We start from the raw sequence: 19,934 nt of genomic DNA, 5'->3' as shown, positions 1-19,934 counted from the left end.
TTATTTCAAGCACAGTCTTGTTATGTGGCTGGAATGATGGGGTCACTTACTTGTTCTGATGATAATGTGTTAATCCCCTGGAGTAGCCTAACTATCTGTCATGGGATGAAGTAGGATGGAGGTCTAGTAGATGTCAATCAGATGTATTGATCTGTCCAACAACATGGATAGCTTTTTGTCCAGTTTATATCCGTGGAATTTATATATTTGCCTTGTTCTTCTCCCAAATGTTGAAATAAAGTTAGCCTGTATTTGAGTTTATTTAAATCCTGGAAATCCTTGCAGATCACAACTATCTGCCTAACGTGATTGATTTGTTGTTTAGAATTAGAAAAACCGGGACACTAAATAATTAGGTCAATATTTTAAAGAGGACGCGCTTCCCTTAGTAATGCAATTTTACAATAAACCCATCTTTCCGACTTTTAATAGGCTACTTGACAGTTATCATCAAGTTTCATTCGTCAAATGGCATTGACGGTAATTACCCAAAAGACACGGTATGATCAGTTTGGGTATACTCTACTTTTTTATTTTTAACATGCCTCGTTTCTGTCCACTTGTGGTGCAGTGATGCAATAATAGCCAAATAGGAGTTATTTTGAAGTTATCTTAATACATTTATTATACAGTATAAAACATATAGCCTACAGTATAGACTACAGTAGCACAAAGGTCTTAGGGTAACAGCAGATAAAGAGACCAATACATTTATGGAAAATATTACTGTACATCACTTAGGAATGAAGGAATTCTAAAGACATTTAAGGTACATATAGGGAATTTCCATGATAAACGTTATAATCTACAGTTCATGAACACCTTCATCCTTCCTTATGTGTAGAACAAATACGCCCTCCTTAATTCAGTCATCTCTCATCTGACAATATTGGATAGTAAAAGATGCAGTATGGTGCTGAAAACTATACTTTCGAATATCCAATCCCGACAGGTCAGTGATCACACTAAGAAGGCAATAGAGCAAAGAAAGGGACATTCAAGAGGCATCTGGATCAGATTTTCTTCTCCTTTCTCTTTTCTCCCCCCTCTCTCTCCTCTCAGGATAACGGCTTATAGGCTGAACCTGAGCCAGACACCTTCATGCTACAATGACATGGAAAGGAGACCCTGGGATATGGTCCTCTCCCCACTTCACTGCTAATATGTAGCTGCCCCTCTCTTTTACGATGTAGCTGACTTCATAACGATTGTCGCCAAGGTGTTTGATTGACACCTCCTCGCAAGGGACGGTAGGACCATGCATACCCACCAGGAGCAGGTTTGTACCTGAGAGAAAAGACAAGATCAGTCTGAAGGTTACGTGGATGTTGTAGGGTGTCACAGAGAGAGCAAACATAAATATGTTGTTATCACTGTGTAAGTACTTTATTTTTTTAAATTATTTTTTTAAATTTACAATAGAGAAAGTGCACAGGGGGGTAGAGGGGATGAAGAGGTCTTTAGGAGGGACAGTTAAGATGTACATGTAGCCTCAAGAGATGGGTCTTCAATCTACGGCGGAAGATAGGAAGTGACTCTGCACTCCTCAGCAGTGGGAAGCTCGTTCCACCAGCGGGGCACCAGGACAGTGAAAAGCTGTGACTGAGTAGCACAACTGCTGCATCCATGTAGAGGCGGCGGTGCCAGGTGGCCATCCGAGGTGGAAGAGCAGAGTGATCGGGCAGGGGTTTGGAGGTTGACCATTGCTTGCAAGTAGGGAGGGGCTGTTCCCTTTGCCACCTGATAGCGAGCATCAGGGTCTTGAATCTGATGCAAGCTGCTACCGGGAGCCAGTGAAGGGAGTTGACATGGCAGAGTTCAATGAGAAGGGACAGCAATGTGTTCAGCTGTGATTGAACCACATCTAGCCAAGCCTTGTGACTGACTCTCTTGTGGACACGAAAAGAAGAACGGGAGAATTTGGGGAGACACCAGGTGGGAGCAGCATGCTGGATGAGCTGCAGTGGTCTGATGGCGGAGGCAGGGAGCTCGGCCAAGAGCGTGTTGCAGTAGTCAAGGCGGGAGATCACAAGTGTCTGGACCAAGAATTGTGCTGCTTCTCTTGTGAGGAATGGATGTATCGTTCTGATCTAGGAAGATTCTACAGTGGGTTTGCTAGGGGTAGTAGCAGTGCTGGAGAGAGGTAGAGAGCAAGAGCTGCTGATGTCATCAACCTTCTTTTCAAAGTAGGTGAGAAAGACAGGGAGGGAGCGGTGGAAGGAGGTGGGTTGAGGTGGGTTGAGAAAAATGTGGAGAACAGTTTCCTTGGGTCAGAGGCAGAGGATTGGATTTTGCACTGGTAGTAAGAAGATTTAGCAGCTGAAGCAGAGGAGGTGTAGTTTTTTTTTTTTTTTTGTAAGTATTTTTTTCTGAGTGCCACTCATATTTTTCATTTTATTGGACAGTTTTAAGACAGACAGGAAAGTAAGGGAGAGAGGGCATGTCAGCAGGGCATGGGCCAGATTCTAACCCATGCCGACATGAGCATATATGGGCACTGTAGACCGCGGTGCTAGACCACTGGACCACCCCAGGCCACAGAGGAGGTGTAGTTAAGGAGGAGAGAGAGATAAGGTTTTAGGTCATCAAGGAGGCCGGTTTTTCTCCATTTCCTCTCAGCTGCCCTGCGCCCTATTGTACACATTTGTAGGGATTCAGACAGCCAAGGAGCATGTGGAGAGGATTGTGCTGGCCTTGAGGTCAGTGGACAGAGAGAATTGAAGGATAAGGAAAGAATGGACGGGAGGGTTGAGGAGGCTGCATCAGTGGATAGAAGGGAGAAGGATTTAACAGAGGGTAGGGAGAATAAGAGGAAGAGAGAGCATGAGGGAGAAGGTATGCAGGTTGCAACGTCTCTAAGAAGTGGCCAAGCTGACCTGAGGGACGATAAATAACAACAATGTGAAGTTTGACAGGGGAGGTGACAGAAACAGTAATCGAGAGAACTCTGCGAGAACCAGGAAGTGGAGGGAAATGAAGCAGACGTAGGCTGAGATAGTCTCTGCTTTCCGGACAGCTGACAGGCAGTTCCAAAGTCCTCCCTTGACAGTGAGGTCATGGTCAGTTGAGCGTGGTGGGTAGATACGATGGAATGGTTGTGAGCTGAGGTGTAGCGTCTATGTGTCCTCCTGAGGGATGAAATAACAGGAATGGGGAGAAAGCACATTGTAATATTTGCCAGTATAGACATATATGGTTTGTAGGAAAAACAAGATGTGGCACTCAGTCCGCTCAGAGTAATAAAAAAAGAATCAATTTGTGCGTGTGGAGGTTGAGGTTGTCCAAACAGAGGGATACAGAGTGATACAATCTTGTGTCTCTGTCCCAACTTCTTGTTTCTAGAGACTCACCAGCTTTACTACAGTCGACAGTGAAGACATTTCTCTTCCCTACAATGGCTGCTCTCAGGCCTGGGCCACTAGAGGCATCAGACAGGAAGGAGGGCCACAATGGGGACGTCTTGCAGCCATCTGATAATCCCCTCAGATGATGACCTGCAATAGGTCAAACACTTTAATGAAACAGTTACTACTGAGTAAAGAATCAAGCACTCAATAGTAAAAATGATTAAAGCACTCATTGGGATGTATTGAATCAAAGCTCCCTGGCTCCCTGTCAGTCATAGAATAGACTTTAAGATCCTTTTACTAGTTTATAAATCACTTCACTGTGATGCACCCAATTACATGGTGGACATGCTCATAAGATACACACCAGCTAGACCCCTACGGTCTAGTGGCACGGAACTTTTAATAGTGCCAGAGGCTAGGACAAAGAGATTTGGAGGATCAGCTTTTAGCATATATGCTCCTAGATTGTGGAACACCCTACCTGAGGGCCTGAGGTTGTCTAAAACTCAGGACATTTTTAAGCGTGACCTCAAAACCTACTTATTCAATGTCGCCTTTTGATACTAAGGGAGACATTGGACATTATAGAACTAGGATCACTAGGCCATTACACCATACTCGTGTTTTTGAGATTTGTATTGACAGGAAAATGGACCCGGGTGCTGATGAGGCACTGTCAGCTCCAAATAGCACCTAGAGCAGTACTGGAACCGGTACAAGGGTGTACCAGGACCACCATCAGGTTGTATTGCTGTCATCTTTACTGTCTCTATTGTGTTGTTGCATCATAACTGTGCTTAAGTTTCTCTTTTGGCAGGACCTGTGACCATACTGGATGCAGAACGATGCAAATACAACACAAAATTTATGGACAGTGTGTACGCCGATAATATGCAAGGAATTTTTCCTGGATACATGGTGTACAGGTTTTTGCCCTTGCTTGCTTGCTTTGTGCCGGTGGTCCTGGCCTCCCCTGGGGGACCGCTGGGTACTGGTAAGCAAACTGGCTAGTAGTCGCTCTATTGGTAGAGGGCTGCAAGGGAATTTTTCCTGGCTACATAGTATACAGGTTTTTTTACTTTTGCCTGCTCGCGGCTCTGTCAGTATTGATTGATTGATTGACTGATTGACTGAACATTTTCATTGTGTGAAGCGCATTGAGTTGCATCTTGTAAGAAATGCGCTATACAAATCAAATTTGATTTGATTTGATTTGAAAGCAATAGCCTATAGTGAGGCAATTAAATGAATATACTGTACAGTGCCCTGTGAAGTATGTTTTCTTCTTTAGGCTCTACACTCCAACATTTGAAATCAAGCAATTACAATGAGGTTAAAGTAGAGATTTTCAGCTATTATTTGATGGTATTTATATTGTTTTTATCATTCAGAAATTACAACACTTTTAGGCATAGTCCTCCTGTTTCAAGGGAACCCAAAGGTGATGGGACAGATTTATGAAATGTCCAAGATACGCACTCATGTTTAGTATTTTGTAATGATGATGATTTCAGGCATGAAGAAGACTTAAGAGAGGAATAACTTGGGTGCTCAATTGAAGGGTTAATATAGATCTTTATTAAAGTCAGGTCAATCTGGATCAATCTCTATACCACATGGAAAGTGGAGCAGATGTGAATGACCAAAAACATAGAATAGATGGAACCTTTATACTACGAGGTAAACAGGATGTTGGCCGAAGTGCATCCATCACATGACAGGCCCATGACTAGATAACCTAAGTTACATAAGACTGTGTCATGAGACTGTGTCATGACTGTGTCATACATCCCAAGAAGGACCAGATAGAAACACTTCATATTGTATTTGGTCGATAATCCTTTGCATGAAATAACTGCCTGTATTTTAGCTTCACTGTCCCATTACTTAATCAGGGCGCTGTATTTAATGTCTAAATCCAGTAACAGTTTATCAGTTTAATTACCTCTACGTATTTGCGAAAGTAGTAAACTACCATAACACAACCTTGCTGATTGATACCTGCTGCTTTGGTCTGTCCATCCTCCACTGCATCATCTGCAGGGGCATACACTGGCACCAGGAATGGACTATCCCCAACATGCTCATCATTGAACTTGACTGACACCTCATAGTCACCTACAGGAACCATATCAATTTCAGTTTCCATAATGACACTACACACTGCTATGAGGGGAATTACTATTCAAAAGAGGTTCAGCATGTACAGTACAATGAAATAATGGCAAACAAATAACAGCATATTTAAAGCCATTATGGTATGCATGTTACATAATAGGCAGTGGGTCTGTACCTGGTTTCTGTGCAATGTAGGAGATCCCACAGGAACCATCTCCCCTGTCCTCAAAGCAGAGCTCAGCCCTGCTGGGACCCTCCATTGTCACTGACAGATTACCTGTCAGTACCTTCACGAAGAAGGCCCAGAAGAGGATGTTCTTCCTCCGGCAGCTGAGGAAATTCAGGCTGCCGAGGTCCATGATGGTCCAGTTTTACACGGCCATCATAGAGTCCATCCTCACCCACTCCATCATCACCTGGTTCCCTGCTGCAACGACCAAGGACAAGGCCAAGTTGCGGCGGGTGTTACGTTCAGCAGAGAGGGTGATCGGCTGTCCCTTGCCCTCCCTCAACTCCTTGCATGACACCAGGGCTCTGAGGAGGGCAAGAAAGATCATGGCCGACCCCTTCCACCCCGGCCACGGCCTCCTCACCCTGCTTCCCTCTGGAAGAAGGTTGCGGCTGCCTAAGGCACTGAAGGCCCGCCACAGGCTCAGTTTCTACCCCTCAGCCGCCAGGCTGCTAAATGACTCTGGCTTCCCCCTCCCCCCCGCCCCCAAGTCTGCCCAGGACTGAATATGCACTGGACTCACTGTAAAAACTCTGCACTGCACTTTATATATGTTGCACTATCCAATGCACTGTTGTCTGTCCTGTGTTGTCCTGTTTTTTGCATTTGTTTTTGTATACACGTGAAAAAAGTATAAACGCACTTACTGTAATGCCGAAGCAAATTCCTATATGTGTATGCATAATGGCAATAAACGTTATCTGAATCTGAATCTGAATCTGTACTAGCCTCTCGAGCCCAGATACTGAAACCAGCTGCACAGAAGAACACAAACATAAAGTACATGGGTGCACACACACAATGATGTACAGTCAAATGAAATAATGGCAAACAAATAACAGTATATTTAAAGCCATCATGGTATGGGAAATTAGCTGCACAGAAGAACAAAAGCATAAAGTACATGGGTGCACACACAAGCAATGATGCATGCTCTTGCACATGCAGATGGAACATAATAGTTGTACTTTACCTGGGACACTTGCTTTAGCACTCTGCAGCCCCAGTCCCCACGCCTGAACCTTCTCTGGTCCACCCTCCCCAAGCGGGCCCACGGTATATTGGTAAGGACTTCCTGGGGTTTGCTGACCTCTGTACCTCACACTAACAGCGTGGACACCTGTCTCACTGGGCAGCACGAAGCTCACAGAGTAGGTGTAATTCCCTTCTGTGGTGACTTCCTCTGTGACTCCTGAGGGACTGGACACCTGTGCCGATATGTGCTGGGAGTCGAGACCTGCACAACGGTAGACAACGCTTACACAGGTTGGTTCAGTGACCAATTAGAAAAAGATACTTTTTCACTAGAGTATTTTTCAATGTAGTTAACATTATCATGAAGAGCAGTAAACGGCTGTGAGAGATATACACACACACCCAATACACAATACAATACTTTTGATTGATTGATTGAAAACCTTTATTGTCCCCAATGGGGAAATTTTGTTGTCAAACAGCTCAGTTAGGGCAGAAAACATTCAGTACAGAAAACAGAAAAACATTCAATAAAATACATAAAACAGTGCAGGCTCAATAAGTAAAAAGTTCCAAAAGTTCCATCTCCAGGTCTCCCCCACCCTGCAGGGCCTGGTTGTAGAGTCGGAGTGCAGCTGGAATAAAGGACTGTCCAAATCTTTTTGTACTTTGACGGGGGAGAACAAATCTGTGGCTGAACTTGCTCCTCATCCCTGCCAGCTCGCAGTACATCGGGTGGGAGGGATTGGCCAGCATGGCCGCCAGTTTTTTCCCCATCCAATACAAGCTCTCTGTCTAGATGTGATGGATGCCTGTATAGCTGGCGGATGTAGAAATTGGAGGATGGGCTCATTGTAATGCATGGAATGGAATGAGAAATGGTATCAAACATGTTTGTTTGTTCCTTCCTTGCATTTGATGCCATTCCTCTTTCCATTCCTTGCATTACAATGACCCCGTCCTCCGATCTACCTCTACTAGCCTCCAATGCTGTACTGTATCTATACTATAAAATAAAATATGAATATACTGTATATCTGTCTTGTACTGATAAAATGTGTATGTTTTACATGTAACAGACCAGAAGGCTCCTCTACCTGGTATTTTGAGGTTAATCCCACATACGTTCCCTATACAGGCAATGGTGGCAGCTTGGTAGTGGGTGATGCTCTCTGTCACATGGCCATTCTGTGTCACCTCCGCTGTGAATGGGCTCCCTGGTGAAAACAAAAAACATCATTAAAATGCAGTTTTGATGAACATAAAACTGATGGTAGTTTGGTTGAATGTGTTGGAAGGGGTTTAAAAAATTATGAATGTCAATATACAGTGCCCTGTCTAGGTAATGGGACAGTTACGCGTTTCTTCTTCTTTTGGCTCTATACAACGCTTGGATTGTATCATGTAGATTATTTTTAACAAGGAATTGTGAATGTGGGTCATTAGCTGAAAGGTCATCTGTTTGTCCTATTTTCTAAGTTTGTCCACAGCTACCAGGCACATGATCCTCTGCAAATTTCAAGGGCACACAATTAGAGATGTTCCCTGGTGGGATTTGAACTCATGACCTTCTGATCACCAGTCCAACTCACTATATACTAGGCCACTACTACCCCACAATCACTACCCGGCAACCACTACCCCACTCACCTATGTGGCTGTCAGGCTGCCTCTTGAGCAGACAGGACAGGTCCAGGCCCGAGGGGGACATGATGCTGGCTGTGAGCTGGCTGATGTCCTCCTCTGTGATGTCCAAGGTGAAGTCAGCTGCTGTGCCCAGCCTCACTTGGGACGTCCGGGGGCGTACACTGCTCCCAGCCTCTTTATAGGGACAGGTGGCAGGTGAGACACGTGGGGTGAGGTGTGGTGATGGCCGAGAAATGTGACAGCAGCTGGTGAAAGCAGCAACCAAACAAAATGTTCTGATTTTTATTCAGAAAAATGTAAATAAATGTCAACGTTGTTGAAAATCAAAGACACTAGTCAAGCAAAAATATTGCAATGCAATGGATTTGGTGAGTAATACCCACTACTCTACACTAACTAGGTCCATTGCAGTGCAATATTTTGGCCTGACTAGCGAGTGATTTTACATTGATTTTGAACAACATTGAAATGTATTTACATTTTTCAGAATGAAAGTCTGAACATTTGGTCGTTGCCGACTTGTTCCCGCTTTCACCAGCTGCTGTCACAAATACCAAAAAGCACATTTGGCACTCAAGCACATTTGTTTTCATGCCTGGTAGTCCTTGGGCCAAACCCCCAAATTGAACATTTCACTACCAAATTCTGGGCAAATCCTAGATGTGATTTTCTTATTCCTATACATCCCTAGATTATGTTTTGATATGATAGACCTTTTGGATTGGCAGCTTATTAGTAGTTATCACCAGACCCGTCACCAGGGCCCAGTCTTAGGGTGGGCCAATGAACTGCATGGGGGGGCACAATTATTATTAACTATTTTATATAATCCGATATGCTATGGTATTCGTCATGCAACACTGACATGCATAGTAGGTTGCAGAGGCTAAATTGGACACGTAGCCTACCGATGAAGACTAGACCTAAAATTATCAGAATGCAGCAAATAACATAACAATAAACACAGGCGAAGCTGGTTTATTACAAGGCCTTGTCGATAGGGATGCTCCGATCTGGATTTTTGGGGCCGATACCGATCACCGATTTTTTTCCTCAAGATCAACCGATACCGATGCCGATTTTTTTTTTTATACATAACTGTAGGCCTACTGACTGGATAGCCTACATATTTTTTGCTTTTTAGACAAAAGTTTTGATCCATTAGGCACCAAGCAAACGCAGACCCATTTTTATGGCATAGTAAAGGTCTGGCCTATCACCCAGTTAGGGCCTTTTGATTGATTGATTGAAAACTTTATTAGAAGATTTGCAGAAGTAGGTACATGAAAGTACATATTACATACAAGGTCAACTAACAGGATAAAAACCCAAGAAAGCCAATGGCTTATTTCAATTGGGGTCCTTCATTCTCAATTCATCGCCTGAAGCCCAAGTCAGTCGATATGGCTGTATAAAAGACATCATAAACGTGGCCTTCATGGTTTACATACTGTTACGTCCTCCTATGTTTTCTGTTCAGTTATCTGTCTTCCCCAGGAAAAAAAAAAAAAAAAGGAAAAAAAAGATCGTTTTTTGCGATCGGCCATTTTTGCCGATCACCGATCGAGTCATTTGGAGTGAAATCGGCCGATTTAAATCGGTGGCCGATAAATCGGAGCATCCCTACTTGTCGACCCGAGTAGGCCTAAGCTAAAATTATTTGAATGCAAGTTACTTTATAGCGTGGAGAGGCCAAGTTGTGCATTACAATGCGCACAGGTCAATAATTGGCACCAACCCGGCACACTTACAAGAACAAGAATTAAATAAATGCCAGGGATAGCCTACGTAACTAAAATTAGGAGACTGGCACGCAATCAGTGCACTTCCAAAAGGGATACAGTATGACCGACCGATCGTCTGATCATCACATTAAAACCACCCATCTACAGCAAATAGGATCAGCCAGATCCTCATCATTGAACACGTTATACACAAAGCACATTAAATATAGCATAACCGTGCAAACAGCTCATCTCTCCAGTTGAAAAAGCTGTCGAGAATACAACTAGCAAAACATCACCACGGCGTGTGCTCACACGGACACACACACACACACACACACACCCGGCTCAGAAAAGAAGGAGGCGGCGTTTTTCAGTGCTGAATCTCCTCATCAGTAAGTCCTTCCACTCAGTGGAGCCCCTAGACTTTTGGGGGCCCTAAGCAAACAACATTATGGAGGCCTCTGGTAAGGGTCTTAGGCGGGTGACGATGTGGACATGTTTAAATGTATTTATTTCCCTGACACTAAAATATAATACGGTTTTACGAAGTTCGCGCATATGCGCGCGCTCGTGTGTGTGTAAGTAAAAAAAACTGTCTGAAAGACTAGCGTCTCATTTACAAAGGAGCCCTGGCCAAGACAGCCACAATACAACAATTACATTTGACATAATAAAAGCACATAAAAACATGCAAAGCACATTACATAAAAACAGTAAAAACAGTACATGACCACAGGTACAGTAGCACACCTAGTACACATTGCGACATACTGGACCACAAGTAGCATACAAATTACATGCAACATGGAGCATGTAAATGATGCATGTAAATGCATGTAAATGATGGATCTTATCATGAATCATTTTTAAAGGCTTTAATATAGGCTACATGATGTATTAACTATTTATATTTTGTACCCAGATGTCAAATAAATACGTAACAAATGAATAGTTAACGGGGCAGTTAAAAAAAACTGCCCCGCTGAACCAATGAGAAGGACGGGGGGGCGGTGCTTCCCATCGGTCCGGCCTATCAGTGTCCTAGATTTGCCGCTCGCTCCGGGCGGCACATAGAATCCGTTCTATGGATAAAGGTCTCCAGACGTTTGGAGCGAGAGCAAAGCGGAAGTGGAAACGGCTGGCACCGCGAGACTAGCCAGCTATCAAAAAACTACAATTCATCAGAGCAATTGCGCGTCATCTCCCTGTCATCAGAATGATCACGCCCCTTTTTGGGTGATAGAAGGGGAGAAGTTTGACTGGCGGTCAATGGGAATTTCTGGTCTTCGCTACTTTAATCCGATAAAATAAGAAAACCGTAGTGCTTTTTAGATATTAGGAGCCCAAATCCGATGGCCAGTTAGGCAAACTATATTATAGTGTCGTTGCCGATCAATGATCGACGTCGCTATATAGAGAAAATAATGAAATAGGGGTTGATTCATCAGAGCAGTCATATGTCATCTCCCTGTCATCAGGGATTTGTAGTTCTTCATTTGATTTGCCGTGTAAATCCCCAGACTGCCCAAATCCGATTGCCAGTCAGGCAAACAATTATATAGTGTCGTTGCCGATCAATGATCGACGTCGTTATATGGAGAACATTTATGAAATAGGCAATGAATGTGTGTCCTTTCAGTCTGCCTCCATGAACCACCCGACCCAAAGGCCTGAGGTGTTGTAGGAGGTATGAATATGATTTAGGGGGTATTTAGTATAACAGGCTAATGGGTTTATTGTGAGTTTACTTTGATTGTTTGTTTATTGCCTAGATCACCGTATTGAGAAGTCATATGGTTATGGGGGGTGATATTGCAAGGTAATTTAAGCACCTGCGCACCTTGCATGGTGGTAGTGGAGAGAGAGGGGAGCGATGTATTTTTGTTGACTGCATTATACGCATATTCTATACGCATTGTTTGTTATTTTTCTGGTTTTGATCGCTTATGGATTATTTTTGTACTTCGCCAAGTTTGACTGTTCTATTCAATAAATGTCCAATGTGACAATTGCCCTCCTCCACCGGCCCTAGTTTTGGATCTAGCTTGCTGTTCATTATTTTCATGATAAAACGTCATAACATCTTCATATACACCATACAGTAGACACTGAACAGTAGACATAAGACATGTTCATAAATGTTTATCTTATATGTGTATATGTTTGTGAATATGTGAATATGTTTTCTGTTTTTTTGCACCTTCGGAAGAGCCACTACAATTTCATTGTATAGGCAACTGTACAACGACAATAAAGTATATTCTATTCTATTCTATACAGGATAAATACTGATTAACAGCAGGCTACTTTGGCAAATGCCCATTGAACAGATTTATTTATTATCCTATCTTAAGAAAACTAATGTAACACTCCCATCTGGAGAAAAAAAAAAATGTGGAAAAAAATTTGGAGGCCCTTTTTGTTTGGTGGCCCCAAGCAATTGCCTTGGTTGCCTCTATGGACGGGGCGCCTCTGCTTCCACTCATCCTTGAACTTGTGGGTGAGGTCCTTTTCGAAGGCAAGCTGAATCAGTTGAGCCTTGCGCTTGTGCAACATGCTGCGCCAATGCTCAGAGAAAACATTTTTAAGTGTTGAAAAATACTTTTCACAAGTCGCGGTAGACGCTCCCAAAGTTAGGGCGAGTGTATAAGCTTGGATGACAGTTGGCATGGCCTGGAGTGCTGAGTGGAATGTATACTGAGAATATTGGCTATTGTCCATTGTCCATCTTTGGGGGGAAACGAGGTGTCCTCCATCTTCTTTACCAGGAACCCACCACGAGCCACAGCATATTCAGATTCAACCACTTCAGTTCGAGCTAATCTTAGGAGAGGAGTGACCTTCGATGGATCCATGAAATCCTCGGCCTCTGGGTTTAAAGCAGCCAGCGCACCAATGAGCTTGCAGCTGCGCTCTCCAAAACGCGCATCCATCTCTCCTTGCACAGCATCAATAACACTGTAAAACACTCTCAGGAACTCTGTCTTTTCGCCAGTGTCCCTCTGTGACTGTCCAACCGTTCCTTCAACTACAAATGCACCAAAGCTCTTGTTAATTGTGCGTCTTCTCTTAGTTGGACAGCTGGGACCAGCCTCGTCAGTGGCTGAGGCTGGAGGAGAGCAGAGGTCCCAGAGCGCAGTAAACTCATCCTCTGTGCGCAGTGATTTTATGCATTCAGATGCACTGTTCACAAGAGTAACCGCAGTGAACAGGTCCATGTTCTCACTTTGTAGCAGTCTGTTTGGTGGCTCGAAAAGTAACAAAACTTTCATCGGGGGGCTAGCAAGGCTAGTAGTAGCCCCCTAGCCCTAACAGTTGGGCTAGTAGGACTTACCTCACTAGTGGTAGCCGTCGGGGTGCTAGTGTCAGGCTGCCCACAGTCGCTAATGCTGGTGCTACGTATGTCCATCGGGGTTGGGTGCAGCTGCTAAAGCTTTATCCATCAAAAAGCGCAGATTTCACTCAACTGCTCAGTGCTCGCCTCACACAACTGAAATGGCGGGAGCAGCAGCGTGCGTAACGTGCAACTTTCAACTTTCAACTTTCAAATGATTGGTTGTCACTAGAATCCCGTCCAACAAAATGAAAAACACACTATTGTTTCTCAATTTTAATGTCTTCATTTAACATAAAATATGTTTTTTTTTTTTTTTTTTTAATATCTGGCTGCCAGTTGGGGGGGGCACCAGCACGTCTGTGGGGGGGCCTGGCCCCCTGAGGCCCGCCCATAGTGACGGGCCTGGTTATCACCTCGTAAAGGTACGGAGTGCTTTTTTCAAAACCCGAGTTTTGCCTAGAAAAGTCCCCTGCCATATCCTGCTCCCCTTCGCATGATTCGCGCCTAGCTGTGGTGTGGTTGTGATAGAGACATGAGCCTTTTCATGTTCTTTATGCGCCTGAGTCTCCTAAACACGTAGAGACCAACCCCGAGTCGATCAATGATTCCTACGATGAGCTATGGTAACTTTACCGCACCTACCCCCTACCGATGAATGCCTACTTTTTGCGGTTTTCCGGAGGTATTGTGCGGTAGGTGCGGGAAAGTTACCATAGCTCAGCGTAAGAAGCTCTGATCGACTCGGGGTTGGTCTCTACGTGTTCAGGAGACCCAGGCGCATAAATCTAACCTGGCTCATGTCTCTATCACAAGCACAGCCCGAGCTATGCGCGACTGACGTGAAGGGGAGCAAAATATGGCAGGGGACTTGTGGACCCGAATGCAGGACACTGAGGCGGAGTCAGATGAAAGGTCAAACCCATGGATGGGTACATTTATTGTTTTCTGAATTTGTATGTTTAAATATACAAATGATACATTATCTACTTAAAATATGCATTAATTTACATAGTTTTCCAGAATAAAAATCTAAAACAAAGTGCTTAAAACAAATAAAGTGTGTGTTTACCTCCTCAAATAAATTAACTTAGCCCCAGCCAGATCCATATTTAGAGGTAAGTTACCTCAGGTAACTTTAGCTAGCAAGCTAGTTTAGAGTTAGTGGTAATGTATAGCTGGTTAGATAACGAAGCGACCTTGGGTTCCCTGAAAGGTGCTATATAAATGCAAGTTATTATTATTATTATTATTATTATTATTATTATTATAACTAGCTAGCTAGTTTTTTCTACCATAAATCATCTCCTGAAGCCACAACCATCTCCCACTACTGAGGCTACAGAGCAGCGATGTAACAGCTTCATTGACTTTTTCAGATCCAAGGTCAACAACATTCGCTCTCTGATGCCCAGCTCTTCCTCTCTGTCTCCCTCTGCTACCAACCCCTCGCCTGGGAGTTTGCCATCTCTCCCATGTTTCACAGAGGTTCAACAGAGCCACATTATGGAAATCCTTAGAGGAATGAAATCATGCACTTGCGCCCTGGACCCCATTCCCACTGCTCTGCTCAAGTCATACACCAACCTTGCCTTCCTGTCCAAGGTGCTAGTGAAGGAAGTTGCTTCCCAACTCCAGGATCACCTCAAACACAACAACCTGTTTGAAAGATTTCAGTCAGGCTTTCGCTCAGCCCACAGTATAGAAACGGCTATGCTAAGGGTGACGAATGAACTGCTAATGACATCCTCCTGGACCTGACAGCAGCATTTGACATGGTGGATCACACTATCCTCCTAGAGCGCCTCTACACCACCATTGGACTCTCAGACTCTGCACTGAAGTGGTTTCAGTCCTATCTCTCTGGCAGGACTGAATACGTCTCACTGGGAGGATGCAAGTCCAGACTTCTCCCTGTTACCTGTGGTGTTCCACAGGGGTCGGTTCTCGGCCCCATCCTCTTCATCACCTACATGCTCCCCCTCGGTCGTGTCATCACCAGATATGGGATGTCTTTCCATTGTTATGCTGATGACACACAGCTCTACATTAAAACTGCCCCAAGCCCCTCTGCAGCCATGTCATGTCTCACCACCTGTCTTGAGGAGATAAAGGCATGGATGAACAACAACTTCCTTCAGTTAAACAGTAACAAATCCGAAGCTCTTCTTGTTGGCACCCCACACCAGGTTCAGTCTTCGCCCATATCACAGCTCCCCTTCGAGGGTCAAGTCATCCCCTTCTCCTCCTCAGTCTCAAATCTGGGGGTTAGGTTTGACCCTCACCTGACCTTCAGTGACCATATAAAACACCTGTGCAAAACCTCCTTCTATCATCTCAGAAATATTTCCAAACTCCGTCCCACTCTAACCCTGTCAGATGCAGAGAACTTGTCCATGCCTTTGACTACTGCAATCCGCTCTTCATCGGGATTCCTGGCAAAAGCATACAGAAGCTGCCATACATCCAGAACAGCGCTGCCAGGATCCTGATGAGAGTCCACAAATACAAGCACATAACCCCCGTTCTACACTCACTACACTGGCTCCCTGTCTCATTCAGGGTTGACTACAAAGTCCTTCTTCTCATCCACAAATGCATCAACGGACACGCACCTCCCTATCTACAAGAACTCATCACTCCACAAACCTCCACCCGCACCCTCAGGTCTTCAAACAGTTTGGTCCTCCAGGTCCCCAATACCAGGCTCCGCACCATGGGGGACCGAGCCTTCTGTTCGGCTCCGCCGTGCCTGTGGAACAGCCTTCCTAGCCAGCTAAGGGCAGTACAGAGCCTGTGGAACAGCCTTCCTAGCCAGCTAAGGGCAGTACAGAGCCTGTGGAACAGCCTTCCTAGCCAGCTAAGGGCAGTACAGAGCCTGTGGAACAGCCTTCCTAGCCAGCTAAGGGCAGTACAGAGCCTGTGGAACAGCCTTCCTAGCCAGCTAAGGGCAGTACAGAGCCTGTGGAACAGCCTTCCTAGCCAGCTAAGGGCAGTACAGAGCCTGTGGAACAGCCTTCCTAGCCAGCTAAGGGCAGTACAGAGCCTGGACTCTTTTAAGACAGGCCTTTGACTGTTGAACTGTGTTCATTTTTGTGATTTATTTTGAGATTCTTTTGAATGAAAAGTGCAATACAAATAAAATGCATTATTATTATAGTTAATAACACTTTAGTTAGATAGCTAAACTAGCAAAGTAGCCTGTTGTGTACCCAGGCTTGAGACAGGGTTTTATATTGTAGTAATATTAATGTAACTTAATTTACATTAAATTTACAGAAGATTCCTTGTTTGTAGCCCAGCCCCTCTGTTGTAATGAGATCTGCCCCAATTACTGCACCCTGACAATATTTTAGTTTAGAATAAGGTTGGTAATTTAATGTCAAACTAGATGTATTCCTCTATTTCAGAGACCCACATCATCAGCAGTAAGTGTAAGTTATGATCAACACCAACATCAACATCAACACCAACAGCAACATCAACACCGGACTCTACACCACCCCCCCCTCCCCGTTCGCTGACTCTCTGTTCCATGTTACTTGTTGTGGTTGCTTGTTGTTTTTTGTGTCTCCCCGTGTGTGTCCTATATTGTCAGCGTCTTTGAGCCCTGGAAAAGCGCTATATAAATTAAATTAATTATTATTATTATTATTAAGTCTAATGATGGATCCAACTTCAGGTGAATGCAGCAGCAACCTGCCAAGAAAGCGGCATGGACAGCATCATCCACTGCTCTGATGATGGACAGCATCATCCACTGCTCTGATCATGGACAGCATCATCCACTGCTCTGATCATGGACAGCATCATCCACTGCTCTGATGATGGACAGCATCATCCACTGCTCTGATCATGGACAGCATCATCCACTGCTCTGTCATGGACAGCATCATCCACTGCTCTGATGATGGACAGCATCATCCACTGCTCTGATCATGGACAGCATCATCCACTGCTCTGATGATGGACAGCATCATCCACTGCTCTGATGATGGACAGCATCATCCACTGCTCTGATGATGGACAGCATCATCCACTGCTCTGTCATGGACAGCATCATCCACTGCTCTGATCATGGACAGCATCATCCACTGCTCTGATCATGGACAGCATCACCCACTGCTCTGATCATGGACAGCATCATCCACTGCTCTGATGATGACTCCAACTCAAACCTGGTGTCACCCCAAAACCTGGACTTATGGAGAACTTTGTTGAGGGCGGCAGAAATCAGAAAACATCTCCCAATTTTGGACCACACCTACCACCGGACTCCATACACCTACAGCTTTCACTGCCTTGTGGGCTAAATAAATGTAACTGTTCATCTGCCTCCGCCTCAGTGTCCTGCATTCGGGTCCACTCCCGTACAGAACGTAGGCTAACACACATTTTAAATGACAGCAGTCCATACTTTAAGAGGGGATAAGGTATTAAACTACCAACAACAAGGTCCAACAAGGTCTATCACATCAAATAATAATCTAGGGATGTATAGTAATTAATTACTGTCTTTATCCAATCTGTGGTCCAAATGTTCTTTAAAGATATGCAAATTAACTCATATTTTAAGTAGATAATACATCATTTGCATATTTAAACAGAACATTTCTGAAAACTTGTAATACAAAAAATGATTGTCTCAATGTAAGTAATCAACTGGGGAAGTTTCATGGTGATATCTATTAGGTAACATGTTTTACCCATCAAAAAGTCCCCGGCCATATTCTGCTCCCCTTCGCGTCAGTCGCGCATAGCTCGGGCTGTGCTTGTGATAGAGACATGAGCCAGGTTTGCTTTATGCGCCTGGGTCTCCTGAACACGTAGAGACCAACCCCGAGTCGATCAGAGCTTCCTACGCTGAGCTATGGTAACTTTCCCGCACCTACCGCACAATACCTCCGGAAAACCGCAAAAATTAGGCATTCATCGGTAGGGGGTAGGTGCGGTAAAGTTACCATAGCTCATCGTAGGAATCATTGATCGACTCGGGGTTGGTCTCTACGTGTTTAGGAGACTCAGGCGCATAATGAACATGAAAAGGCTCATGTCTCTATCACAACCACAGCACAGCTAGGCGCGAATCATACGAAGGGGAGCAAGATATGGCAGGGGACTTTTCTAGGCAAAACTCGGGTTTTGAAAAAAGCACTCCGTACCTTTACGAGGTGATAACTACTAATAAGCTGCCAATCCAAAAGGTCTATCATATCAAAACATAATCTAGGGATGTATAGGAATAAGAAAATCACATCTAGGATTTGCCCAGAATTTGGTAGTGAAAAATGGTTTGGCCCAAGGACTATGGGGGTAGAGGTGTTTGTGCCATGCAACATCTGCACTAGGGTGCCACTTAGAATGACAACTGTTTAGGGAATATGGATACACACATGACAGCAATGATAACAAATCTACTGAAAGTCTCCCCAGGCCTCAGGGTCGCATTCATGAGCAGTTTTGTTCCTCTCCATTTGTCCAGTTTGTAATGACAACCTGAATTAATTGAAAATCAGACAGCCTATAAAACAAAGATATGAATTCCCAAATTACATGAACTATTATCCTTGCATTAACTTTGACTGCCAGCCATGTTCAGAGCGGAGAGCTCCACACTGCCAGACTTTTGGGGCATTTTCGCTGAACTTTGAAGACCCACCAAATATTGACTTTTCGGACTACATAAACATTGAACATATCTACCAAAACTTTAGACTCTCTTCTTTCATCAGAAAAAGAAAGTTTGTTTCTAGCCTCTTTGAGTGTTTAGAAATCGGCCGTAGAACATAGGGTGGTTTCAGCAAAAACACCTGATTTTGACCCATAAACAGAGAAAACGAGCTTTTTCTGCAATGCTCCGCGCCGCGTTTGGCACATACCTTTGATTGATTGATTGAAAACTTTATTAGAAGATTTGCAGAAGTAGGTACATGAAAGTACATATTACATACAAGGTCAACTAACAGGATAAAAACCCAAGAAAGCCACTGGCTTATTTCAATTGGGGTCCTTGATTCTCAATTCATCGTTACATGTAAGACAGACAAAAAAACTAGTACTATCTACAAGATAATACAGACAAATAACTATTACTATCTACAAGATAAACATACATCCATCATGGGAAGAACAATACAACAAAACATAAGGTATGTACAGCGGGTAGGACAGGTGGGGACATACACCACAGGTGGGGGCGGGGGACAAAACACAAAGTATGTACAGTGGGTAGTTCGGGTCTTTTAATCTGATTTTTGATTTAGAGGGTCCAGTTACGGATTGCAGCCTCCTGTAAATGTTTTTTGAGAGTGGTTTTGAAGGTGGGCAGTGTTTTGCACTCCTTTAAGATTATAGGAAGGGCGTTCCACATTTTTACTGCATAGTTTGCAAACGAGTTTAACCCCTTGTTTGTGGTGCAACGCGGTTGAACGTGGTTCGTGGAGCTTCCTCTGGTGTTGTATGTGTGGACGTTGTTCACTTTTTGGAAGTATGTTGACAGGTACTTGGGTGTCTTTGTGGTGTAGCGTATCTTGAAGACCAGGCCCAGTGCAAGC

General features: G+C 44.2%; 1 pseudogene across 1 annotated transcript in view; it reads right to left on the bottom strand.

Annotated features, from left to right (window-relative positions):
• Positions 1 to 1,099: 1,099 nt before the first annotated feature.
• Positions 1,100 to 19,934, bottom strand: part of LOC308160311 (filamin-B-like) — a 38,090-nt pseudogene continuing 19,255 nt past the window's right edge. The window contains exons 37-42 of the transcript in view: positions 8,323 to 8,493; positions 7,770 to 7,889; positions 6,671 to 6,934; positions 5,352 to 5,468; positions 3,351 to 3,494; positions 1,100 to 1,287 (exon numbers count right to left, since the gene is read on the bottom strand). The product of the transcript in view is annotated as a filamin-B-like (transcript). The remainder of the gene's footprint in view (positions 1,288 to 3,350; positions 3,495 to 5,351; positions 5,469 to 6,670; positions 6,935 to 7,769; positions 7,890 to 8,322; positions 8,494 to 19,934) is intronic.

Source organism: Nansenia antarctica (genome assembly GCF_963989245.1).
Source record: "Nansenia antarctica genome assembly, chromosome: 6".
NCBI lineage: Eukaryota > Metazoa > Chordata > Actinopteri > Argentiniformes > Microstomatidae > Nansenia > Nansenia antarctica.
This window is presented reverse-complemented; position numbering and strand designations above follow the sequence as displayed.